Consider the following 26088-nt stretch of genomic DNA (forward strand, 5'->3'; position numbering starts at 1 on the left):
TGGGACATTTTACTATCAAAGTTCTCAGGCTGTTCTAAAATAGGTCTCTTCTTTCATCTCGGCTGAACATGTATTTATCTATTCCCCTGGCAATTATAGTTTATTTCTTTTATTTTCTTCTTACTTTTATTATCTTTATTTTTTTATTGATTTATTTCTTTAAAAAAATTTTTTTAGAAATTGATTTTTAGAGACAGCGGTAAGGAGAGAGAAAGAGAGAGAGAGAAACATCGATGTGGGAGGGTAACATCAATCTGCTGCCTCCTGCATGCCCCCTACTGGGGATCCAGCCCCACAACCTGGGCATGTGCCCTGAGCAGGAATGGAGCCGACAACCCTTCGGTGCACAGGACGGTGCCCAACCAACTGAGCCACACTAGCCAGTGCTCTTACCTTTAATTTTTAGAGACTATTGTTTAATGAGAGACCCATAGTGTTGTAACTTTGAATAATTTCACAGAAAAGGTAGAGATTTTGTTCCCACTCTGAGTCCCTGGGACCATCCTAAACACTGATTTTATGACGTACTGTACACATTCTATCTCCCGTGATCGATCTGGGTTGGCCCAGCGGTGAGATTGCCAGTGATTTATTTACTCCTTGTACTGCTGAGATGAAAAGATGACCTGGAAAATCGGAAAGTCAGTCTCTCTTGTGTCCGCATTATCCTCACAGCATTGTGTTAAGAATTTGAATTCTGGAAAGCGATGCACATAGGGTCAGATGCCAGTTCTGTGAGGTACCTAATCTTTCAGGGTTTCATCAGTAAAACAATGATAATAGCTAGTTCTTGAGCTTGTTGTGCGAATTAGTGAGATAATGCACGTTAAATAGCCCAATACCTCACAATGACAATCAGCTGTTATGAACGTTATCTCATAGATTAAAATAAGTGGCAGACACCAACGGCAGTAGATATTTATCTTGGGGAACCAAGGCAAAAGAATCACAAAGACCTGGTCAACAGACGAGATAGTAAGGAGAGGAAACCAGCCAAGACAGGAGAGAGTAACAAATGCGTAGAAAAGCGAAAACATAATGAAAAAAAAATGTAGATAAGCAATTTTTAAAAAGCAAGAGACTTCTTAAAATCCGGTTAGTTTTCTGACTTTAAATTGAAGAGTCATTTGCTTGCAGTAAAGTGCATAAAACCTAAATGTTGAGCTCAATAAATTTTTATATGTATATATACTTCTATAACTACCATACAAATCAAAATGTAAGACTTTTACAGCCCCCCAGAAGGCTCTCTCAAGGTTCATTCCAGTGAACAACCACCCTTCAAAGGTAATTACTATTTTAACCCCTATCTTGAAGTTCATACAAATGAAATAATAACACATTCACTCTTTTGTATCTGGCCTCTTTCATTCAACACAGCGTCTATGAGAATTATCCATGTTGTTATCTGGCTGTTTTCTATTGCTGTAAAGTATTTCATTATATGAATATCTCACAATTTATTTATTCTTCTATTGATGGACTTTTAGACTGTTTCCCTTTTGTGGTAATAATGAATAAAATTGCTATAATTTATTATAAACGTTTGCAAACATGTCTTTTAATAGACATAAACACACATTGTGGTTTGGTATATAGCCAGGAGGGGAATTACTGAGCTAAAGGGCATATTTGTGTTCAGTTTTTGTAAGATGCTGCCTAACAATTTCAAAAGTGGTTGAAATAACTTACATTCCACCTAGTAAGGTCAGAGCTCCAATTGTGCCATACCCTTGCCAACACTGATACTGGCCATTGTTTGAATTTTCACCAATATGATAGGAGTTTAATATATGTGATTATATTAATTTGTATTTATATGACGGTTAATGAAGTCCTTTCTACCCATCAAAGTCTCACTCCTGTTTCTAAAGTTTCTGTTTCCAAGTTCACATGCCACTTCCACAAAGTAATCTCCTCTCCCTCCAGCCCACACTGATCTCTGTATCATTGGACCTCCCACTTCAGTTGTTTCCTGAACCAAATACATTTTGGACTAATCACACATAGCCTTATGCTTTTAGTTATAATTTTATGAGATGACTTTTGGCAGGAATCTTACTTTCAAATTGTTTCACCCTTCGCAGCCCTTACCATGCTGCTTGTGTGCAGAGGGTGCTCAGTAAACAAGCAAATGTAGATTGTTTGGCTATGGAGCTTATAAAATAAAAATAGTGGAATCAACATTTGTACCATAATAGTAGAAACCACATTAAAGATGCTTTAAAGCCTGGAAATGTTCACCTTAATATTATTTTTATTTTAGCAAAGAAAAATTTTTGCAATTATTTTTATTAATTTCATCATAGCTTTAACCATGAAAACCTCACAATAACATGGCTGAGGAGCTAACTTTAAAAGAGAAACCAGTGAGAACAAACCCTGCTCTTAAAGATGAAATGTTTAGTCATCCAAGTCAGTAAATAAAATATTTCACTAGGCATTTCTTTTCAAATAGTGGGGAACTGAAAACAAATAAATAAGCCAAATTGAGGAAGCTATGATCAAGGTCCATTGGCAAGAAGGGTAATACAGAATTATTATAAAAATTCTTCGTTGAGTGACTAATCCACAAGGTCACACATATGCTACTTAAAGAGTTTGCAGAAATCTTGTTTTATTTTTATTGCAATTGTCTTTTTCTATGATTGCTCAAGAATATATGATTATTCTTGCTAGCCTATTATGAAAACAATTTTCTTCCAATTGAAAAATGCAATTTGATAGTGGAATTGAATCACATCAGCTTTTATAGTCACTGTTCAGGTCATCTCAGGCCTGATATAGCTATAGATTCACTACACTTGAATGGACATGCATCTTTCTCTAGCTTGTGTGTACATTATTTTATAGTATTGGGTTATATGTCAAAGATAGAGGATGACCAATTAAATTTATTTATTAAACATCTTTATATATAAGTGTTTTGTGACCTTATACCTTATACAATTTAAGAAAGAATAACTTGGCCAAAAGAAATAGAAAAAGAAACAGAAATAAAAAATCTAGAAGAATGAGATAAGTAATATAATAGAGATAAAAATCAAATGCAAGGAGAGTTCAAGTAAGAGAGACAGCATCTAGAAGGAAAGAGGGGAGGTAGTTCTAAGTGTCTTGGGGAAGGTGACATAGAAAAAGATATTTTTAAAATAAGGTTGGATCATGGCAGGGTAGAGTGAGGGGGAGGTATGCTATAGATCTATGTTCATGAGAATTTGATTATGATTTGCATGTGAATATGATCCATTATTAAATAATATTAATAAGAAAACTCATTCATACTCTGGTCAGTTTTTCTCAGTGGTTAGAGCATCTGCCCTTGGGAGGACTAAAGTGCCTTGGGTTTGATTCTGGTCAAGGGCATGTACCTAGGTTGCAGGCTCACTCCTCAGCCCTGGTTGGGGCAGGTGCAGGAGTCAACCAAACAATGTCTCTCTCTCTCTCTCTCCCTCTCTCTCTCTCTCTCTCTTTCTCTTTCTCTTTCTCTTTCTCTCTCTCTCTCTCCCCTTTCCACTCTCTCTGAAAAGCAATGGAAAAAATATCCTCAGATGGGGTTTAAAAAAAAAAGGAAAACTCATTCATAAACTAGGCTGTGAGATAGTTGGCAATCTAAATTGGCAGACTGATCTCTGATGTTATTTTCTAGACTTAACCATTGACTTTGGTGTCAAGGATATTTTATTGCACAGGAACATCATTTTCGTATGATTTGCAGTCACTTGTTGATGTCTATTATATATGATATTTTTGGCCTCTACAAAAATTGACAATTGGAAATTCAGGTGAATTTTTTTTCCAAAACAGTGTCTATGCCAGAGCTAAAGAATTTATGGGAGTGGCATACCTGGAAAAATGTTAACGGCAGCAGGAAACACCTGAGGGATTCTTGATGTTACTAAATGAAGACGGGTTTCTTTCACCTTTCTCATGGTATTATGAGTGCTTCTCATTTATAACTTCTTATAGATAGTTGGCACAAATAAATTTGTCGAAGGATTTTTCTTCAATAAGCTTGAGGTTACAGTAAAGTCTCAATGGTGCCCCTCTTTACTATACATTCTCTTTCCAAACAACATTTTGCCTCCCTTATATGGGGGAGGCATGTGACAAACTTTTCTGCATTCAGCCTGATGAATAAAGAATTGATTAAGCATTTACTACCAACAGATGGGCACTATGGATCCAAAACCCCACAAAGAAGTCTATGCCATTTTATGGTTCATTTTGGCTGTGATTTTGTTTAAAAAATTCTCTAGACAGGTCTATACAGCCATAATTTACCTAGAAAAATATGTACCCTGTTCTAATATTCTCCTACATTCTTCATGAATCCAGAATCACTCAACCACACAATTAACTATAAACACTTATTGAATTATGGAGCAAATACTGTGCTAAGAAAACAAGATGGATTTCCTAACTTCAGGAAGTTTACTGCCTACTCCCTTGCTGTGACTACTAGATCAAGACCCATAGCATTTCACAATATGGTAGGAATGGCGCCCTTTAAGTTTTGAGCAGCATTTAACTAAGCCTGTGAGTTAGTACAACCTAAAGTAAACTGGTTCAAGTATTACTTGAGATGGCCGATTTGGTACCGAGGAAAAGTTCTGTTTTGGAGAGTAGTTATAAATGAACAGTTGCACATATAATTGTAGGTTTTAGTGGTATATATTTGATAGACAAATAGCTCTATCAGCTTTGCATCTTGTCTGGGAAACAGAATAGAAAGCAATGATGTCAAGTGAGAGTGGCACCGCTGAGAACCCACAGCCAATTTGTGATCCATCTCCTAGAAAAGAGGACCTAATAGAATTTGAAAGATATGTTTTCAACATAATGTTTTCTTTCCCATTATTATAGTCCTCAAGAAAAAGATGACAGTCCACAACTTAGAAAACATTCCTCTTAGCAATTGCTTATTTGCATGAATCCTGAAAATACTGGATTTCAACTTCCTCGCTAAAATTACCTAACTTTATTTCTGCACAAATATAATATTCCACCGTTTTTGGGGAAAAAATAGTATCCCACTAAAATCACTAATTACAGACTTCTTTCAATCTTCTTCTTTTTTTTTTATAAAATATATCTTTATTGATTTCAGAGAGAGGAAAGGAGAGGGAGAGAGAGATAGAAACATCAATGATGAGTCATTGATCGAGCCCACAACCCAGGCATGTTCCCTGACAGGGAATCGAACCCTGATCACCTGGATCCTAGGTTGACGCTCAACCGCTGAGCCACGCCGGGCAGGGTTTCTTTCAATCTTGTCTGCTAGGGTAATGAAGGGAATTGTACACGAATCACTCTTAAATTACATATTAACGAATAATAATTTTTTTCTATTGATCATGATTTTTCCCCAATGACTGCAATTTGTGGCTCCATTCATCCCTCTGACTTATTTTGCCATCACTAGTATATTCAAATTTGCCAGAAAGAATTGGTTTTGGGAGAAAGAATATGGTGTCTCACGTATTTCATATGTACTAATAATGAAAATGCATTGAAAAGGTCATTATTAATGAACTTACTGAGGTTATTATTCAAGGGCAGAGAGAAGCAACACTAGCAGTCAATGGGCTAATTATTTCTGTTTACACATTAAGATAATAATGATCACTGAATAAAAATAAAATGAAACATATAGTCCCTGTTACGTGGAAATTTCACATAACCCCTTTGCCCAGGCACTCAGCCTGTGAAGTCATCTTCTGGGGCCATCTTTTAGAGGACTGCCACCATTTGCCTGGCTTGCACCTCACACTCTTCTCAAAATAAAATCAAAGCATTGATCCCTTTGGACAGTACAATTCTTATCAATTACAAATCCTTTGAACACATTCAATTAGTAAGAGGTTAGTAAACAAAGAGAAAGTTAATAGGCCCTTCCAACATCTGCCACATGTGTATAAAGAAAAGGGACACACCACAAGGTCCTCCTCCCCTGTTCTCACAATCTTACTCTTCATGTCCTGCAGCCTTGTCCTTGTTTTCCTCACTATCTTGTGCACTTCTTTTTTTAAAAAAAATGCTTTTATTGATTTTAGAGAGAAAGGAAGGGAGTGGGTGAGAGAGAGAGCAACATCAATGATGAGAGTCATTGATCGGCTGCCTCCTGCAGGCCCCTGGGGATCAAGCCTGCAACCCGGGCATGTGCCCTGACTGGGAATAGAACCAAGGTCTCTTGTTGCATAGGTCGGTGCTGAGCCATTGAGCCACACCAGCCGGGCTCTTGTGCACTTCTTGAAGGCAGGATGAGCTTCAGTCATCCTGTCACACCTCTATTCCCATTGGATTCATAACACCTTTTTTTACTATAGGAGATACTTGTTTGTAAGGGCTTCTATTTGAATGTGTCCCATTGGGAAAAGCAAAGTCTGATGATATTTCAGAGTTTTCCTGTTCTTGCCTCAATTAGCTCATAACCATGGGGAGTTATGAAGTAGTCCAACAGAATTAAATTCTCTCCAATAATTCACATGGGTTAACATCAAATCATATCCTACAAATCCATAAGCAGCCCAAATAAAATACTTCTCCAGCTCTTTCTAGGTCTCACCTATTTTAGGGGTTCAGAGAAAAGTGAATGAGAGATTTGCCTGCACATGAACAAGTGCAGAGGAAAAATGCCACCTGATGTGTATGAAGGGAGGCAAGACACTGGCTCCTTTCTGGGCTACAATTTGGGCTGTTTCTTTGGCTGTGGAGTCATCACAGTGAACAGTACTCATTGTTTTTAAATGACTAGAATATGAAAGTCTTTTCTATATTTGGGAAAATCCCCCTATGTGTCTTTTTGTGAGATAGAAACTACTTCCAACATAAAAGATGAAAATGCTGGCTGATTGCCCTCACTGCCTCCTTGCAGCTGGGATACAAGTCTATGATCTTGGTCCAACCAGTCGGATGCTTTCTTAACAGATTTAGCATCTGCAGCTAGTAACATAAATAACTATGGGTGATATCTTAGTTATCTATTGCTGCCTAACAAATGTTACCATAAAGTAGTGATGTAAAAAACAATTGTTATCTGAGACTCTGTGGGTCTGGACTCCAGCTGAGCTGGGTCTTCTGCTTGGGATCTCCCTCCAGGTTGCCATCAGGTCATTGGTGGGGCTTCAGTATCTCAAAGCACAAATGGGGCCGTTCCATCTCTAAGGGAAGTCATGTCATTATTGGCAGGATTTGGTTCTCCAAGGGCTGTTGGAGGGTGGACCTCAGTTCATCACAGCCTGTGTGCTGGAAGCTGCTCTCAGTCCTTGCAACGTGGGCCTCTTATGGTGACTTGCTTTATCAGAGCAAACAAGAAACACACATACACACACACACACATAGAAAGAGAGAAAGAGAGAGAGAGCGAGAGGGAGAATGCAAGACAAAAGATACATCTTTAGTGACTTAGTCACAAAATAACATCCCATCACTTTTGCTGTGTTCTGCTCATTGGAAGTGAGTTCCTGGGTTCTGCTCACACTAGGGGAGGGCACTAAGGGAGGAGGTGGGGCTCACTGGCCTCCTTTCGGAAAGGCCTCCACAAGAAGTATGGAGTCCACTCCACAGCGTGCGTGCCAGCAGGAGCTACACCCAGCTTTAAACACCCCAAAGTGCAGAAGCTCCAGGGGCAGGGATGACGGCGATTTTGTTCTGACAAACCATTTCTGGGATGTGATTTGGGGGGTATTATTTCTGGCTGAGTTGCTTTCCAGCCTGGTTCTTTGGCCTTCTTAAAAATTCTGTGAGCTACTTCATGTCCTTGGATAAATTCCTTTCATCGAGTTAAAATAGCCCATTTTTTTCTGCTGCTTGTAACTAAGAAGCTTCCCTGAGAGTGCGAAGCGAGGAAACCCCAGGGTGAGGGCAGAGGCTGTCGTGCCCGACTCCTTAGACGGGCATATGCCTGGTGGAGGGCAGGCTTGAACTCAATACCTACTTATTAAATTATTGACCAGGTGAAAAGACATCAAGTCCAGGGGGCACACTGAGTCTATAAAGGGGATCAGAGAGGAAGCCAAGGATGGAGTGTGATTTAGGAACTGGTCAGGGAGGGTATCCAGGGTGAATGCCACCAAAGAGACTGCTGGACAGGGGTGCCTTTAAGTGGCATGTGGTGCTTGGCGGGCCTCCTTTAAGCACCTCAGAGAGGTGGACAGTTTTCTACAAAATTGCAAGATGCCAGCAGGGGCAAAGCTCAATGGAATGAAAACACTTCGACAGGCCATCAAAAAAAAGTATGCTGGGTGAGAAGAAAAACGGCAAGCAGATAGCAAAAGGCACCCATGGAGAAGGGGCCTCAGAGGTGATGAGAATCTTCCCTGAAGCCCGGACATAGATCACCTTTGAGCGTTTTAAAAGCTCCACATGTCATCCTTAGTAATGATATAACAGTACTTAGTTTGGGTTCTCCCAGCAGATGCTGTGAAAAGAATTAAAATAAAAGTGGTTTATTTAGAGGATGATTCCTGGACACACCACAAGAGGAATGGGCTAGACACTGAAACAGGTTATCCTTGCATTAGGAGCTCCAGGGACACAGGAAATACTATGCCCACAAGTTAGAATTTCAAGACTTGCTCATTAATTGTAAGAATTAGTTCATCACATGACTGGCTGAGAGCAGGTCTTTTGAGTGGGATGGGAGATCATTTTGGAAGGGAAGGCACTGCCCACATTGATTAGATCTAGAAATGGGGTATCAGGGGCATCAGGAGAGACCCCAGGAGGGAACACCTCAGTGAAGGGTGGCACAGACAGGGAGGCTGCTTGGACTTTGCTTATAATGCTGGCTTCTTTGCTTGACCTCACCCTAGAGCTCAGAGAATATTTAGAAAAGTCTTGGGTAAACTGTTAGTGGTCTCTCAAAAACAATGTTCATTAAATTACATTGAAAAGCAAAAATCAAGGCACAACAATAAAATAAAACTTGCCACTTCATAGTCTGCTCAAGTATTTTTTTGACTCGGTGGGTGACTGAGACAGAGGGGACTTGTGTAGCATTCATTCCATGGAAGAAGCTCTGTACTTTCATCTTCAAACTGAATTCACATACAGAGACTGACTGACGGCAAAAGCAGATGCTGAAATCTTTCCCACTCAGGGTTCACTTTCCAAAGCTCTCATTTGGATCAGCAAATAAACAAGCTGAAAGAACTTCGCTTGATGCCACAGGGAAGCACCTATTTAGTGTCCACACTAACTTTCTTTAGAGTAAACAGACTTGTAATATCACTGAAATATAAAAAGAGCATGCATTAATCATCCTCCCCAAAGAGCCTCATCTGGGGAGTAGGTATCTCCTAGATCACATACACATAATACCAGCAAGAGAGAAAAACAAGTATTAGACCCACTCACATTTCCAAACTGACCCAAAATGGGACAGACTCATAGATACAGAGAACAGACAGGTGGTTGCCAGAGACAGGCAGGGAGGAGACTGGGTGAAAAAGGTGAAGGGATTGAGAAGTACAGGTGTACAGATTGGCAGTTATAAAATACTCACGGGGATGTGAAGTGCAGCCTAGGGAATATAGTCAACAGTATTGCTAGAACCATGTATGGCGCCAGGCGGGCACTGGAAACATCAGAGGGGCCACTTTGTAAAGTATATGATTGTCTAACCTCTATGCTGTCCACCTGAAACTAATATAAAATAATACTGAACGCAAACTGTAACTGGAAAAAAGGAAGGGGGGAGGTGAGGCAGGGAAAGGGAGCGAGGCAGTAAAGGGTGCCATATCGTTACTGACTGTGTGGGAAACCGGAGCTTAATCTCACAAGGGAATTCTGGGAGCCAGAGACTGGAACACACAGGTCAGTGTGATTCCACTTGAGGGGTGATTGATCTGGGACATTTATACACTGACCCCTATTGGTCATCGTTTGAAGGTTGTTCCTGAGGAAACAAAACAGGTTTTGGTGGCCAGATTTCTACAGGCAATGAGAGGTAGTGTCTTGTACGTGACTTAAGTATATGGCATGCCAAGCAATTATCTTGTAGCAACCCTGAGAGTTAAATACTGTTATATTAATTTTGCAGACAGGGAAAACTGCAGCTCAAAAAATGGCCCATTGGAGCTCAATTTTCTCTAATTCTAAAGCCTTTATGGAAATAAAGTGGTACATCTTGACATAATGGAGACAGAAATAGAGAAAGGTATAAAAAACGGCCATCAGTATGTCATAAGTGCAGAACAATGCCATAAATGCAGAAAGAACAAAAAAGCACTTTAGTGCACTAAGTACATATTTTGTCTCTCTGTAAGAATGTCTGACACTTAGAGCCAAGGATTGAGTATGGATAAGTTCACCTCTGGCTTCCAGTGGTATTTATCGTTCATATTTCTTCTCACATGCAATCTTTCTGTTTCCAAAATAAGAAATTTAAAAAAAAAACATACAAAGTTTAGTTGTGAGACATTATTTATTGGGGGCAAGAAAAGTTGAACTCATATTAGGAGGTTTACAGGGTAGAATAGCATCCCTCAAAAATCCATGTACACTCAGAACCTCAGAATGTGACCTTATTTGAATGTAGGATTTTTACAGAAGTAATTAATTAAGATAAGGTCACACTGAGTTAAGATGGGCCCTAAATCCAATGACTGCCTTCCTTATATGAAGTCCATGTGAAGACACACAGGGAAGAAGACCAGGCGAACATAAAGCAGAGACAGGAGCGATACAGCTACAAACCAAGGCAATCTAGGTATTGCCAGGAACCACCAGGGCTTGCGAGAAGCATGGCAAGGTTCTCCCCAAGGCTTCAGAGGGAGTTTGGGCCTGCCGATACTTTACCTTCAGATGTGTAGCCTCCAGAATCCTCTGGGGGAGAAAATAAATTTTTGTTATGTTAAGTCACCTAGTTTGGGGTAATTTGTCACAGCAGTCCTAGGAAACCAATACAAGGGTTTTATGGGATTAGTCATGTCTCCCAAAATTCATATGTGGAAGTTCTAACCTCCAGTGCCTCAGCTTGTGACTGCCTTTGGAGATAAGGCCTTTAAAGTGGTGATTAAAATGAGGTCACATGGGTGGGCTCTAATCCAATAGGACTGGTGTCCTTCTAAGAAGAAGAGATTAGGACACAGACAACGCAGACGGAGGGATAACCATGTGAGGGCACAGCCATGGGCAAACCAAGGAGAGAGAACTCAGAAGACACCAAACCTACGGATACCTCAGTCATGAACCTCAAGCCTCCAGGCCTGTGAGAAAATAAATTTCTGCCCCTTAACCCACCCAGTCTGTGATATTTTGTTATGGTGGCCTTAGGAAACTCATACAAGGGTTGTAGGGTTGGGAAACGATGAAAACAAACTTCCACTCTTACCCACACTACACCCCAACTCATCCACTTTAGGGGCAGAAGACAATTCCGTGTGTGGCTGAGGGATCCTCTGGAGGACAGAGGCAGACCCTGAGCCCTGACAGGGTGCTGGCCGGCGGCTTTCACCGCACATCGGCGGCTTGTGTGCTGCAATCACGCTGGCCAGACATGGAGCAACTTGGAGGCTATGTTGTACTCCCCGGGAGTGTTTACGTAGACACCCTTCTTATTTTCTTTGTCTGGGAGTGCTTTTTACATAAGACACAACCCTGATTTTAAAGAGAAAGAGGAACCAAAATGTAATCAGTGGGTAGAAATAAGGAGCTGGCGTCTTTCAGCAAAGACTTGGGAATCCTTATGTTTAAGATTCTTGTAGTTCTTCCAATGCGAGGACTAGAATTTGATGGGAGACAGACATGCAAGAACATTCAGTCTAGGGATAAACATTGCACAGTTGGTCGATACTGTGCAGAACAGAAATACCACAGGGTTTTTGTTGTTGTTTTGTTTTTAGAAAGACAATCCAGTCCATAACGGAAAGATATTATACTATCGAAGAATAGTCAAATGCTCTATATGCTAGATATATTTTAAATTAAATGTGTCAGAATGTTTATATTGAAAGAAGCAACTTAGAAAGAAGCACCCAAACATTTTTGGTTCTTTAAAAAGAAAGGTAATGCTAAAAGGAAAAGAGTTAAAGTTTTGTTTTTTGGGTTTTTTTTGAGTTTAGGTAAACTCTTTAGCCCTAATTTTTTGGACTTTAAAATTTCTTCAGTACATCAACCCTTCCATTATTGTATTTCTCCCAGGTAATGGCCAACTTATACAGGGGTAAAATAAAAATAAAGGTAATTTATTGTCCACTAAAATTTTCATCTTCTGTCAGCATCCAAAATATGAGATCATATATATGGGCCCAAATACAAATTATAGAGATTAATTTTATTAAAATGCAGCAACAAGCAGAATTTTCCCCCAATTCAGTAAATCTTTCAGACGGATTAGAGACCTTGAATTTAAACCAGTGATGCTATCTTGCCCTCTTAAAAATGGTTATAAAACTTAGAGTTAATAGAGTTGTTCATAAACTCTCCCATTTCTTCCTTCTGAAACTATAACATAATACATTTTTCTTTAGATCCTCAGGAGGTAGAGTCTAAAATAAACAAACTAAAAGAAACTCATGATTAGAAGTTATGATGTTTTTAGAAGTATGTTAGGACAATTATATTTTGAAAAGGTTTCTAAGTAAGTCTTATACAGCAGAACCTAAGTTTTTGACAATTAAGGTGGTGATAAAAATTACAGCCTGTTGGGCCCCTATAATCACTGGAAGATTAGACACCCTTCAGAGCTCATAACAGAAATGCTGTCACCTCAGGAGCTAGCTAGCGTGGCCAGCTGCCTCCTATCTTTACAGACCTTTCTTCGTTCTTTCCTCGGAGATGCCATCCTGCAAGCCTCTTTTCACATCCTCATGCCCAGAGTGCCGATGCCATGCCAGCCGAGAGGCTCAGGGGCACGCCGAGAGCCCGTAATGGAGGCACTCATGCTAAGGTCTGGTCCTGCTGGGTTTCTGACAGTGTTCCTATTAGTGCGGTGACTTGAGTTTATTTGCTTTTGAATCATAGTTAATGTTAAGAATAAATCCTCTAGGAATAGAAAATGTGACCTCTTTTGGCTTTCTCTCCTCTGCTCTTACTCAAAGTTTGCAGGTATTTAAATTTTTGCATATTTAAGTTTCCTGGAGCTCTGCTTTTTGTCTTCACCTCTGAATGACCTTTACCCAATGCCCTTCTCAAGACATTTTGAGAGAATTTCAAAGTCGACACACACATGCCCTTATGTTACCTATTGGAAAACAAGTTGTTTGGGTTTATTGTAGGGTCTTTCATTAACAGTCAGTATAGGGAAGGCTTTTCTTGACTTTTCTGATAAGCAAAGCTGCACATTTTGGCCATATTATCTGGCAGACTACCTCAGATTGTTTCAAACTTTTGAAATTCTTCATGTAAAATAATTGTAATAACAATAACAACAACAACCAAGGTACGTTCTAATCAGGAGAAGTGAAGCTACATAGGGTTCCAGGAATACCCAACACTAAGTGTGGCTTTAAACTCTGCAGGCATATTGTTTTTAGTATGTAAAATGCAAATAAAAATGATAATATCATTCATAAACTGAAACAGAAGTAGGCAGCCCTCCAGGAATGCCCACCACCCTACCTGCTGCCAGTCCCTCTAGCAGGGGTCACGGGACACGGGAAAGTAACCTCTGCTTAGATCACTGCAGACCGGTTCCCACAGCAATTGCTCGGGCCCTCCTCCACTGTTCTTTCTCCCATTACCTCCTGGAGACCTCTTTCCTCAATATGCAGCTGAGTAGTTGATATTTCTTTACTCATCCCTGTTCATTACAGCATTATTTACAATAGCCAAGATATGAAAACTACCTAAGTATCCATCAACAGATGAATGGATAGAGAAAATGTGATATATATTTATATATGAATATTAATCAGCCATAAAAAGAAGGAAATCCTTTCTTTGTGACAACATGGATGAACCTAGAAGACTGTATGCTAAGTGAAATATGCCAGACAAGAAAGACAAATACTGGGTGATATCACTCAAACACAGAATCTAAAAAAGTTGAACTCATAGAAACAGAGAGTAGATTGGTGGTTGGCAGGGGCTAAGGGATGGAAGAAATGGGAGAATGCTTGACCAAGAGTACAAACTTTCAGTTATAGGATGAATAAGTTCTGGGGATCTAATGTACAGCATGGTGACTATATTTAATAAAATTGTATTGTATACTTGAAATTTGCTAAGAGAATAGATCTTGTGTTTCACCAGAAAAATAAAAAGGTAACTGTATGAGAGGATGGATGTGTTAATGAATTTGATTGTAATTTTGGTAATCGTTTCACAATATATACGTATATCAAATCATCATGGTGTACACTTTATGTATATGCGAATTTTATTTGTCAGTGTACCTTGATAAAGTTGAACAAACAAGAAAATAATGTAGGAAATGCTTGAAAAGACCATGGCTTCATCTCTTTTACTGTAAGTACATCTGTAAGCATCCTCGTCAGTGAACTAGCAAGAGAGGTGAAGATGGGACACCTAGCAGTCAGGAAGTTCTCACAGTCATACAGTCAACTCTGCAATAAGGCTCCAGGGTCAAGAAAACAGCTGCGATGTGATGGGTGGTTGGCTGGCTGTCTTCACAACCTCCTCCTCAAACATGAGTGTGCTCAAGATTTCATCTCTTGGTGGGGAGGAGCGTGAGAGAAAGACTGTTCTATGATCATGAGCGATGTTGTTAACTGTGTATGGTCAGTTCCACGCAGTACAACTTTCACTATCTTCATGTGCTTTCGTTTTAGTGCAAACTGACTGGGAAATGCTATTACTTCACAACTAACTGAACATGAATTTTACGTGATCAGGTCGTTTTGACCTCTACTTATAGAATTATGGAGGGCTGCTTCTGAATTCTTATGGAAATTCTGTTGCCAGAAGATTTTTATGTGGGGGCCCTTCTGACATCATCAGACCTATGAGTCTAAATCAACGAGTCATGCTAGTACATGGGACAGGAGTACTTTGACGTTTCCAGTAGCCATTTCCAGAGAAAGACCCAACGCCATATCTTCATAGGATTCTCCATCTAACTGTAACACCTCAGCAGGGAAACATCCAGGCTGTGGAGGCACAAAGAGAGATCACAAACACAAGCTCTTTCATTTCCAAAGATAATAAAAGTGAACATCTTAAAAGGCAGGATTTAGACCAAATGGTAGACAATATTATCCACAATTTCATTAGTGAACTCATGATTTTATAGAATACTTTAAAGAAGCTTCTCTGTGGAAACCTGATAATTATATTTGTTTTTCTTTAAATATGCACGCTCAGTGGGAGACCATGTGTGGAGTTTATTAGGCCTAGCTAACTTTCTATCGATTCTCAGAATCCAACACTTGCCATGTGTAGTTCACAGCTGGCATTGCCAAAAGACAAAATGCCACCTAGAAAAAATGAGAAGCACTTTTTCCCTTTAAAATTAAAGTCATGTGAGATATAAAATATTATAGTACTATTGGGAAAAAACTAGCAAAATTCCAAGAATCATTTAGCAAAAGATAATTGTGTTATTAAGAAACCATTTGACTATGTGTAGATGAAAAGCCATATTTTGTTCCATCTACAAAAGCTTTAGAGTATATCTGTAGCATCTAAATTACTTTTATTAATATGTATATAAAATGTATAACTGGGGGGAGTATGTTGGATTAATTGCCTAACAAAGTAAGTGAGTCCTATGAGCATGATTTGCAAATCTTTTTGTGAAAGGTTATTTTTATTAGCAACAGTGGTCAAATCAAATATGCAATTTCTGGAATAATGTGACATATGATGTACTGATTCATTCAAATACTGTGGATATTAAACCCAACAAAGCCTTATTTTAAGAGACTAAGTATAAAGTAAATGGAGCTGAATTATTTTTTATTTACTCAGCATTTGCTCATTTCACTAATATTCAATGATGACCTACTGTGTGCTCATCACTGGAAAGGGTACAGTCAACTCCTTTGCTTATTCTGGCTTTTGTAGCAAGCCCTAGACACATAGGAGATGCTCAGTAAATAACTGCTACTGTCCCTGATGAGAAACTGTGGACCATGTACCAAGTATAAGATATTCCTTGTGGTCTTGATAATACAATGGTGAGCCACACCTGAGCACCAGCTTCCTCATTTACAAAATGAGGAAAACATGATTTCTGTCATAGTGCTCTGGAGATTATGTATGATACTTACATTAAATATTTAGCACATGTCCTGGTTGAGGAGATCAGGTAAGGGTATTATACATCAGACAGTTAGCACAGTTCTTAGAATCCAGTAGCAGTTAGAAATCAATAACTATCTTTTCAAGACAAATTGGCAAAGTGTGACCAAGATGAAAATGAATGCCAGTCATTCTGCATCTATGTCACGTACTAGGCAGGTTTGAGCCTTAGACATCTAGGCTTTTTTTAAAAAAAAAATTATCTTTATTGTTGAAAGTATTATAGATGTCCCCTTTTGCTCCCCTATTGACTCCCTCCTCCCCACACCCACCCCCTTCCCCTCCCCAGGCCTGTGTTCACTGGTTATGCATATATGCACATAAGATCTTTGATTACATCTAGACTTTCTAAAGCTCAGGGCCCACAGGAACTGGAGGAAGAAATTATTACCAAGTAGAGGTTTAGGCACCTTGAAAGACACTGTGTTGCCCCAAGGAAAGCAGGTGGGTAGTCCTGGCAGAAAACAAGGGTCCTGGGCCAATGTCAGAAGGGTTTAGTGTTGAGAAGTCCAACTAGGCCAACATCCATAGCAGCAAGGAGACCATGGAGCTCACAAGCCCAACTACATGGTCAATCATAGCCAATTGATCCAAATGCTACTGGCTAAGAATCTATTTACCTAATAAAAAATCAGTCCATATATTCATTACTGCATTTCATATTTGATACATTAAATATTTTTATGTAGTCTTGCTTCATTATTACTTTATTTTTGGCTTTTTGATAGACATGAAATGAATGTAATATACTATATCTAAAATAATCTAAAAACCTCAGAGACTATTTTTAATTTTTTACTGTAATAAATAATATTCCAGTTTCTAATGTTGGATATAAAAGTAATTTTTTTTTGCACTTAGAACAGACTCTTAAATTCTGAAAGGAAAATACTAGGTCAATAGTTAGGAAGCCTTTTAAAGTTTTAAATTTGAGACTGTTTACCAAAATAGTTGCAGAATTTACATCCCTATTAGTACACATAATATTATCTATTTAACCAAATTTGGGCTAGATTGAGTAATATTTCTTCAGCTTTTGTTCATTTGATTTTCCTCTTGTTATTCTGTAAATGAATATTTTACTTACTTTGGTATTAAATGTAGTTCTTATTTATGAATTGTCTGTCCATGTCAATCAGTCCTTTTTCAGCTTAAACGACTTTACTGTTTTAGTAAGAATCTGAATGGAGTCTTTTTAGAGTGAAAAGTACTATATTTGTTGCAGTTTCTTCAATCTACTTTTATCTTTTGCTTTTAATTATGCATTTCTGCCTTTTTTGAAGGAAAAACCACACCTCCATTTTAAATTATGCAACAGAACAGTCCAGTTATTTTTGAATGCTTGCGATTGCTTTCAAACTATGAAAGCGCGTCATTCAGAGACTTGACACGTGCTATTGGTGCCTTATTAGATTTTCCTATAGTTTGATTTTTTTGCTACTTAATGCATCTGAAACTTATTTCTTAGTGTGGTGGGAGATGAAGTTTCTAACTTCCAGTTTGGGATTTATCAGCTAAAGGATCTTAATTTATAAAACCAAACTCTTTTCTCTTTCTAATCCCTAGAGTCTTCACTTCCTTCATAGCCAAGTACAAGATGAAATAAAAGATAAAAATACAGGGATTGTTGCTTCCCTAATTAACATGGCACGCGAGTCTCTCAGAGAGGGTGACCTCACTGAACAGCTCCACATTCTAGTTAATAACTTGACTTTTGCTTGTTTGTATTAAATGAAGGCAGAAATGACTTAAATCGATCAAAACAGGCATAAAATATTCATAATTAGGCAAAATTGAAAAAATCCCCAAATTTAAAGGAACATAGAAACTCAGCTTTTGCTGGAACTTGTCATGTGTGAAAGGTAAATAAGAATAAGACTTTTAGATTATTAGACAAACTGGGAATACAATTTTTTTAGAAAACCCATGTAGGAATGTCGGGCACGAGCTGTCTATATCTGGCCAGATCTGGGGCATCGGACTGTGAGAGTGGCAGGAAATGGCTACTGAGGGCATCAGCGTGACTTAAGCGGAGCTAGACAGACCGGTTCTGCTGCTACTCTTTGGAGAGTCGACAAGACTGTAGTTTCAGGCAGAATAATCCATCCAAAGAAAGGCCCCAACTGGCTTAAGCTTTTATGGAGAAAATGCAGAAGATCAGTGTCTTAACTGTAAATTATGTTAATCTCCTAAGATCTTTCTCCAATGGCTTCTACTTGTATCTTTTGGCAGAAAAGTAAATTAAGGGTAAGAGGACAGAAGGACAGGGTGGGACTAGGCAGCAAAGACAGATGTACCTTCCCCAAGTCACTGACTGGAAGGTGCAGAAAGAGGGGGATGAGGTTACTACGGCGACAAAAATTTGTCTAGCTTTCAAAAAACGCTTTTTCTTTGCTTTTTTGATCATGTATTTCTTGTTTGTTTCTTTTGCTTAATTTTTTGTGTGTTTACTTGGGTTTATGTAACAAGCATTATGCTCAGAAGTAAAGATGAGTAAGTCCAAATGGTCTGAAACAACATCCATCCACCAACTATTCATTGAGGTCCTACTATGGGCCGTCACTCATCTTAGGAGTTTGAAATACATGGGAGAACAAAGCACATATGGTCTCTGCCCTTACAGAAACTTCTTGTCTCTTTCTCTTGTAACATTCAAAACATAGATGATAATATGTCACATATTCTCATATCCTCTTCAGATTTGACAAATATTAACATCTTGCATATTTGTTTCAAAACTTTTATTTAAAGAAGTAAATTTATATAGCTACAGTTAGGGCTGTTTGACCTCTCTTTAATTTCATTTCCCTTCTTCTCTTCAAGGGAGTAAATAATTGTCCTGAAACTGGCATTCTTCCAATTCTTTTAAAACTTATTACTGCATACATACTTGTTCATAAAAAACAGGTGGTATAATTCTGTAGTTTGGAAATTTTGAAATGACGTTTTAGTGTAAATGATAACTTGCTTTTTATACTTCACTCCAGGTTTTTGAGATAAGTCACTTAATATTTATTGAATACTTGCTATGCCTCAGGCATTGTTCTAAGTGCTAGAATAAAGCAGTGAACAAAATAACTTAAAAAAATCTCTACACTTACGAAGCTTATATTCGAGTAGGGTGAACAGGCAATGAACAAACAACTATGAAATGTTCTACATACACTGCTGTAATGGACTGAATTGCATTTCCCCCACCCCAATGCATGTGTTGAAGCCCTAACCTACAACGTGACTCAAGGTGGAGACAGGGCCTGTGAGGAGGCGATAAAGATTAAGGGAGGTCAGAAGGTCTTAATCTGACAGGACTGGTGTTTTTAGGAAAAGGGGCAGAGACACCAGAAAATGTTCTTTCTTTGCCCCCATGCACAGAGGAGATCTCATGGTAAGACACAGTGAGAAGGTGCCGTCTACAAGCCAGGAAGAGAGCCCACAGCAGAAACCAAGTCTACTGCCACCTTAATCAGGAACTTCTGCCCCCAGATAAGTGAGAAAATAAATGTTTGTGGTTTAAGCCACCCAGTGCGTGGCATTTTGTTAAGGTTGCCTGAGCAGACTGGTCCCCCTGCTACATATTAAGTGACAACAAGGAAAAGCTAAGTAGGAAAAGTGTTGGTGAAGTGATGGGGGTCAGGCAGAAAGCTGAAATCCAGTGTCCACGAAGGTCTCAGCAGAGAAGTTCTTGTTGAGGAACAACCTGAAGAAGGAGGGGGAGCTGTCGGAGGAACACAGAAAATGCACGTGTAGATGATTGGAAGGAGGAGAGAGCCTGGCATGGCCCAGGGGCAGTGAGGAAGGCCAAATGGCTGGAGTGGAGGGAAAGAGGGACAGGGAGGAGGGGCTGAGAGTGGAGGGTGGCTGAGGCCAGATCACAGTGTTTAAGTAGAGGAATAACAGGGTCTGATTTTCATTTTAACAAATTGATCTGAACAGTCAGTCCTACAGAGAAAAGATGGAAAGAGGCCAAGGACAGAAGCAGGGAAACCTCCTGTAAAATCTATTTCTGTAGCAAAAGCAAAGATGATGATGATTTTAATCAGGCAGGGTGATGAACAGTGATCAGGCTGGAGATAAATTTTGAAGGCTCTGAGCAACTAGAAGATTCTCTTGCCAGTAACAGTGGTAAAGAAGACTGCCCGAGGAGCAGATTTGAGGTCATAAGATCCTAAGTCCAAGATGTTAAGATGAAGTGTTGAATAAATGGGCCATGAGATTCAGGAGTCTGGAGTTCAGGGCTGAGATCAGGCTGGAGATACAACTTAAAGTCATTAGCACAAGAATGGTATTTAGAGCCATAAAAATGGATGACATCACTTAAAGAATAAGTGATAAAAAAAAAAAAGAAATCCAAAAAGAGGTTATAGGTGACTAGCAACCAGCAAGGGAGACAGAGAGATTGGCCAGAAATCTGAGAGAAAAAGCAGGGGTTGTAGTCTGGATGTTAAATGAAGAAAATGCGTCAAAGGGGTCAACTGAGTTAAATTTATCAATGTTATATGTAGATCAAGGTCATTCATTGATTTCCTATATAGTTTCCTATGATATGAATGTAACCATGTTATTAATGCATTTCTGTAATAATAGATATTTTAGTTATTGATGATGTCTCACTTTTTTCAGTAATGTAGCAATGACCAACTCTGTCCATGACTGATAGTTGAGTTAGGGTATACTGACATGAAAAATTGCTGGGTGGTAGAATATATACCTGCACCTTTGCTAGATATTGTCAAAATGCTTTTCAAAGGGATTGAGCCAATGAATTCTCTCACAAGTGCTATCCAAGAGCTGACATTCTTGCTCACACATGGTGCTATTCAATTTCTTTTTGACAGATGCATGTGAATTGGTATCATGTTGTTTTAATTGGCATTTGCCCTATAGTCCTAGTAAAAACCATCTTATGTGAAATGCCTATTCATGGCCTTTGCCCATTTTTCAACTGGGGTGTTTTTCTTCCTATTAATTTGCAGGCACTCCTTATGTAAACTAGATGTTAACCCTTGCTGGTTAAACACATTGCCAATGAACACTTCTACTAGTCTGTGGCTTATCTTTTAACTTTGTTTATAACACCTTTAGTTGTACATTTAAAAAAAAAACACTTTACTGTACACAGCATAGTTGGGAGGAATTAGTTCTAGAAAGAGAAGATGAAAGATTTGCAGAAGGATCTCATACCATTTGGGACAGCATGGATGGACCTGGAGAATATTATGCTAAGTGAAATAAGCCAGAGAAAGACAAATACCATATGATCTCACTTATATGTGGAATCAAAAGAACATAATAAAATGATGAATAAAATAGATTCTGTGACATGGAAGCATGGATCCGACTGACAAATCTCAGAGGGAAGGTGGGGGTGGGTGGGTAGGGAGAGATTAACCAAAGAATTTATATGTATATATGCATAACCCATGGAAACAGATATTAGTGCGGTGAAGGCCTGGGGAGGAGAGTGGGTGTGGGGTGGAAGGGGTCAATGAGGAAAAAAGAGGGACATCTATAATATTTTAAACAATAAAAACCAACAAAAACAAAAAACAAATTTAAATTTGATGTCAGAAAGTAGATTGAGCTTTCCACCTAATAAGCTATTACTTCAAATCATCAATCAATTAATTAATCTAAAAAATCAATTATTTAATCAACTGAAAGAGCAAGCCACCTAACCATATTTTGAAAGTGGAAGGCAAGTTAGTAGGGTTCTTCTGTGGAGAGAAGAGATAAAATAACTACCCATAGAAGTGAAAGGATTCTAGGGCACACTGAGAATGCAGGTGAGGTATTGGATGCAATATGACTGTCCAGTAGTTCCTGTCTATGCATTTGTTTGATTTTCTCAGGTGAAGTTCAGTATCTCAAGTGAAGGCATGGAGATGGCACACACTGAGGTTTTTCTAGCAGAGGTCACCAAGTGTCTCTGAATAACAGAGGCCTCCAAAGAGCAAGAGGGTTTACAAGAAAGTGGAAAGGGGATGGTTTGGAAGCTGCATGAAAGAATGAAAATAATGCTGCCAAAGCCCCCCGCCTTGAGGGACACAGGGTGTTACGAACTAAACTATAAAATCCCCTTTCATATGTTGAAGTCCCAACCCCCAATGTGACTATATTTGGAAAGAGCAACTCAAATGAACAAAGTTTTCTTAATTTCACAAAGAGGCCTGGTAATTGCTGTTGTTTTTATTCTTTAGTTTGAATTTTGGAATGCCAGTTATTAAAACATAAATAGTTTTAACATTTCATTTTTGGAATTTTTGTATTTAAAAATCCACTAGTTTATTTTTTTCCACTGCTTTATTTTTATGATTTTGTATTATTTTTCTAAATGACAAGATATGAGAAAATAGTTCTGGCTATTATTTTTAAGCATATAACATATTGTGGACATAGTTTTTGTGTGTGTGGGGGGGGGTTAGTTCTAATAAGTAAAAAACAGTTCAGTAAAAATTCTGTCATTTTTTTGGTCACTAGTTTTTGACATATAGGAAGGCTCTTACATGCTATATAGTAATTTTTATATGATGAATATCACTTATGCATGTGGTGACTACGATATCTTGAGGAAAATTTGCAGACTTCTCATTTTAGGCTCTTTAACTTGTATTTCAATATAAGTATTGCTTTTGCTTCTGTTTTTACCAATTGTGTTAGATGCATGAAATAAACACATACCACAAATAACAAAAATTAATATAAAGTTCTAAACCATTGCACCTACTGCATTAGCTATCGGTGCTCCAGTAAGGGCTAAACAAACAGTCGTGAAGACGCTGTTCTGACGCGCACTGGCGGGCAGGAATGCCAGATCGCGACATACCTGGCGGCTCTACAGCAGTGTTTAAAACAGAGGACAGTTGGGTGGATTCGTTATTATCAAAACAGGTACTCACACATGATGCTAGCACCTTAATGTAAAACCAACCACAGAAACAACTTTCCAGTTTGCTGAGGCCACAAACCAGCCTTCTTCAAACATTCACACACTTGAATTTTCAGCAGCCTTTCCTTCATCCCTGACAGACACGCGTATCCCAGCATAGTTGCAGGTGTGTCTTTATCACGTTTCCTTTACGTTCAGTCACTCTCTCTCACAACCCTGTTCATCAATCCATAAATAAAATAACTTCTATTGTTTTCAATCATCATTATAATACACAGTTAGGAGAGGGCATTTAAGATGTCCTAGGGCAGGAAAGTACATACACTCTCTGAGTGTGTGTCAGGAAGATTTCACTTTGTTAGTGTTTTTAGAACAAGGAATTCTTAGTGTTATATTATCTTGCAATGGCAACCAATGAGCTCTATGGCTATAAAAGTATAAGCTCTAACAATTTTATGTCATGTTTTCCTCATTTAGAAATCTGGCTTTTACTATCGCAATGTAACTATTTCCTCTACGATAACTCTAGTTGCTCTTGAAGAGACCTAATATTGATCTGTACGCCTTGCAGACGCCTATCACAATCAGGAGTAGGGTGATGGTCTTAGCATCTTAGCAATAAATCTATTTTAATATGCTGCTTATTTCATATTATGTAAAACTTTGAGAACTTTGAAGACTAAATAAATAAAAGTTTGAATTTTGTTTATTTTTTTAGAGCAAAGGAGACAAATATTGAGTCATATATTCACAAGGAGATCAAAAGGATAGAAAACAATTCAAAGTTTCATATATATTTTTTCATATCCTTATTTGGAGCCCTTTTCTTGCTTTCTTTCAGTGGAATATTAGTGATATAATTAGTGTTAATGGCTCTTTCTCTGCAACATGAATTCCTTTTTACTCCTTTTTGTTTGTGTTGCATTTTGCAGGTTCCAGGAAGGCTCTTTCGATCTTACAAAAGTGTATCAGAGAAAGGTACACTTGAAACCTACATGATCTTATTAACCAATGTCAACCCAATGAATTTAATTAGAAAAAAAGCAGTGAGGGCCAAAAAGAATGTGGAAATTAAAGGCAGGAGACCAGGGCCAAGTTTGCTAATAGAACATTCGTATCTGGCTGCCCTTTGGAGTAGACAGAGCTGGTGAACCTTGGTTCTGTTGAGCAGATGTTCCCTCTCCAGAGACTTAAAAGACCACACAGCACCTACTCTCTGAAAAGGAAGATGCAGGATGTCAGAGGACAGGACAAATAAGCTTTCATGTTTCTCCTGTTGCCTTTAGTCACATCTGAAACATGCTAGATGGCCCAGGGGACATACCTTTTGATTTCACCACCCCATATAGAACTGAAATGACTTATGGTTACATAGAACTCACTTTACTGTTAGAATTTGTTTAGCCACTTCATTCAGTACTTATAACCTGAAGGGCAGTCCTTTCAGTTAAGAAAGTACAAATACAATTTCAATTCTAAAATTGACAATGATCTTGCACTTAGTATTATTATCATTGCAGAAAATTATACGGATATATCCTAGCAGTGCCCAATTAGAGGTGATGTGCTTAATTAATGAGGACACTTAAATAATAACATAAGTCAAATGTAAAATAAACAAGCAAGTGAATATCTGAATGAGGCAACTGAAAAGTCATTCCATGCTGTCACATCCAGCAATTGATTGTCCCATCTCTAGACACCCTTGGCAGCAATTTTGAATAAAATGTTTAAAGAAAATGTTGAAAGAACACTCAGAAAAATTGGCTGCTTTTACATTTTTCTTCTGCATCACTAAGTGCAGGAACTTCTGGCACAATATCTATAATGTATTTTAAAGGAAAGGCTTTAACTAAAAATTGTCTAAACTAGCTAAATTGTCTTCCACTTGTGAAGCCAACAAAAAGACATTCTCTTGCAAGCAACATTTTCAAAGTGTACTAATCACCTACCCATCTTGGAGACAAATGGTATAAAGATATATTTCGGATGAGACTAAAATCAGAATTAAGAATTTAAGGAGGCAGAAAGTGTGGTAGACACGGTAAAGACAAATTTGCATCTATTTTCCTCTTCTAGGAAATAAACCAAGAGAAACTTATCTGTAATAGGGAAAATAGTTTAAGCATAAAGAAACACATTATGGTACAATTATAGCATAACTGTAAAAAATTCCTGTGTATCCAACAATAGAGCACCATGCAACTAGTTAAGTTGACGATAAATTTTAATGATATGGGTTAATTTTGTGGTGAAATGATAAGCCCACAAATTCACAATATAATTGAAAATCACACATGACTTTTATATAACATTTTTATATCTTTAAAAGGAGATCTGAAGTAAATATTAGAAAATATTAGCTTCTCAAAAATTTTGGGGTAATGGGCATATATTTCTTTATAGTTCACTATATGTAGTTCTTCAAAATTAACTTTTTAAAAAGAAAAGATAATAGAAAATAGATTATAATAAAAATTTATCAACCCTATCACTTTTGGGAACTGACTTAAATGGTTACTTTCCCCCCACACACTATTTTATACTTTCCATTAGTTTTTCCATATTTCCCACAGAAAGAAAACAAAACACTTTCCCAAATGGACAGAAACCATCCACCAGGCTTCAGAAACAAGAGTTTTACAAAAAATTCTAATACCCACTAATTATTAGTTAAATGAAACTTAACCTCCTATAAATTTCCTCATTTACAAAATAAAAGGGTTAACCTTTCTGCTTCCCAGAATTATTATGAGGACCATGTAATAAGATGCTCTGCATCAAATACATGTCTATAGGAGGATATTTTTCAATGACTGTATTTGGGGAGGGAACTGACTTTGCCTGGGATGAGATTGGTTTGGCTTGTGACTCAAAGGCACAGAGTCGTTCTGTAGTGATAATTGGAGTTGAGCGGCTCAGTGAGGCTCTCCTTAACATGGAGTGTGGTCCATTTCTGTTGGAAGAGACAATGTCAAAGTCATTCTGTGGCTTTG

The sequence above is a fragment of the Miniopterus natalensis genome, chromosome 7 (genome assembly GCF_054644295.1).
Source record: "Miniopterus natalensis isolate mMinNat1 chromosome 7, mMinNat1.hap1, whole genome shotgun sequence".
In the NCBI taxonomy this organism is placed as follows: Eukaryota; Metazoa; Chordata; class Mammalia; order Chiroptera; family Miniopteridae; genus Miniopterus; species Miniopterus natalensis.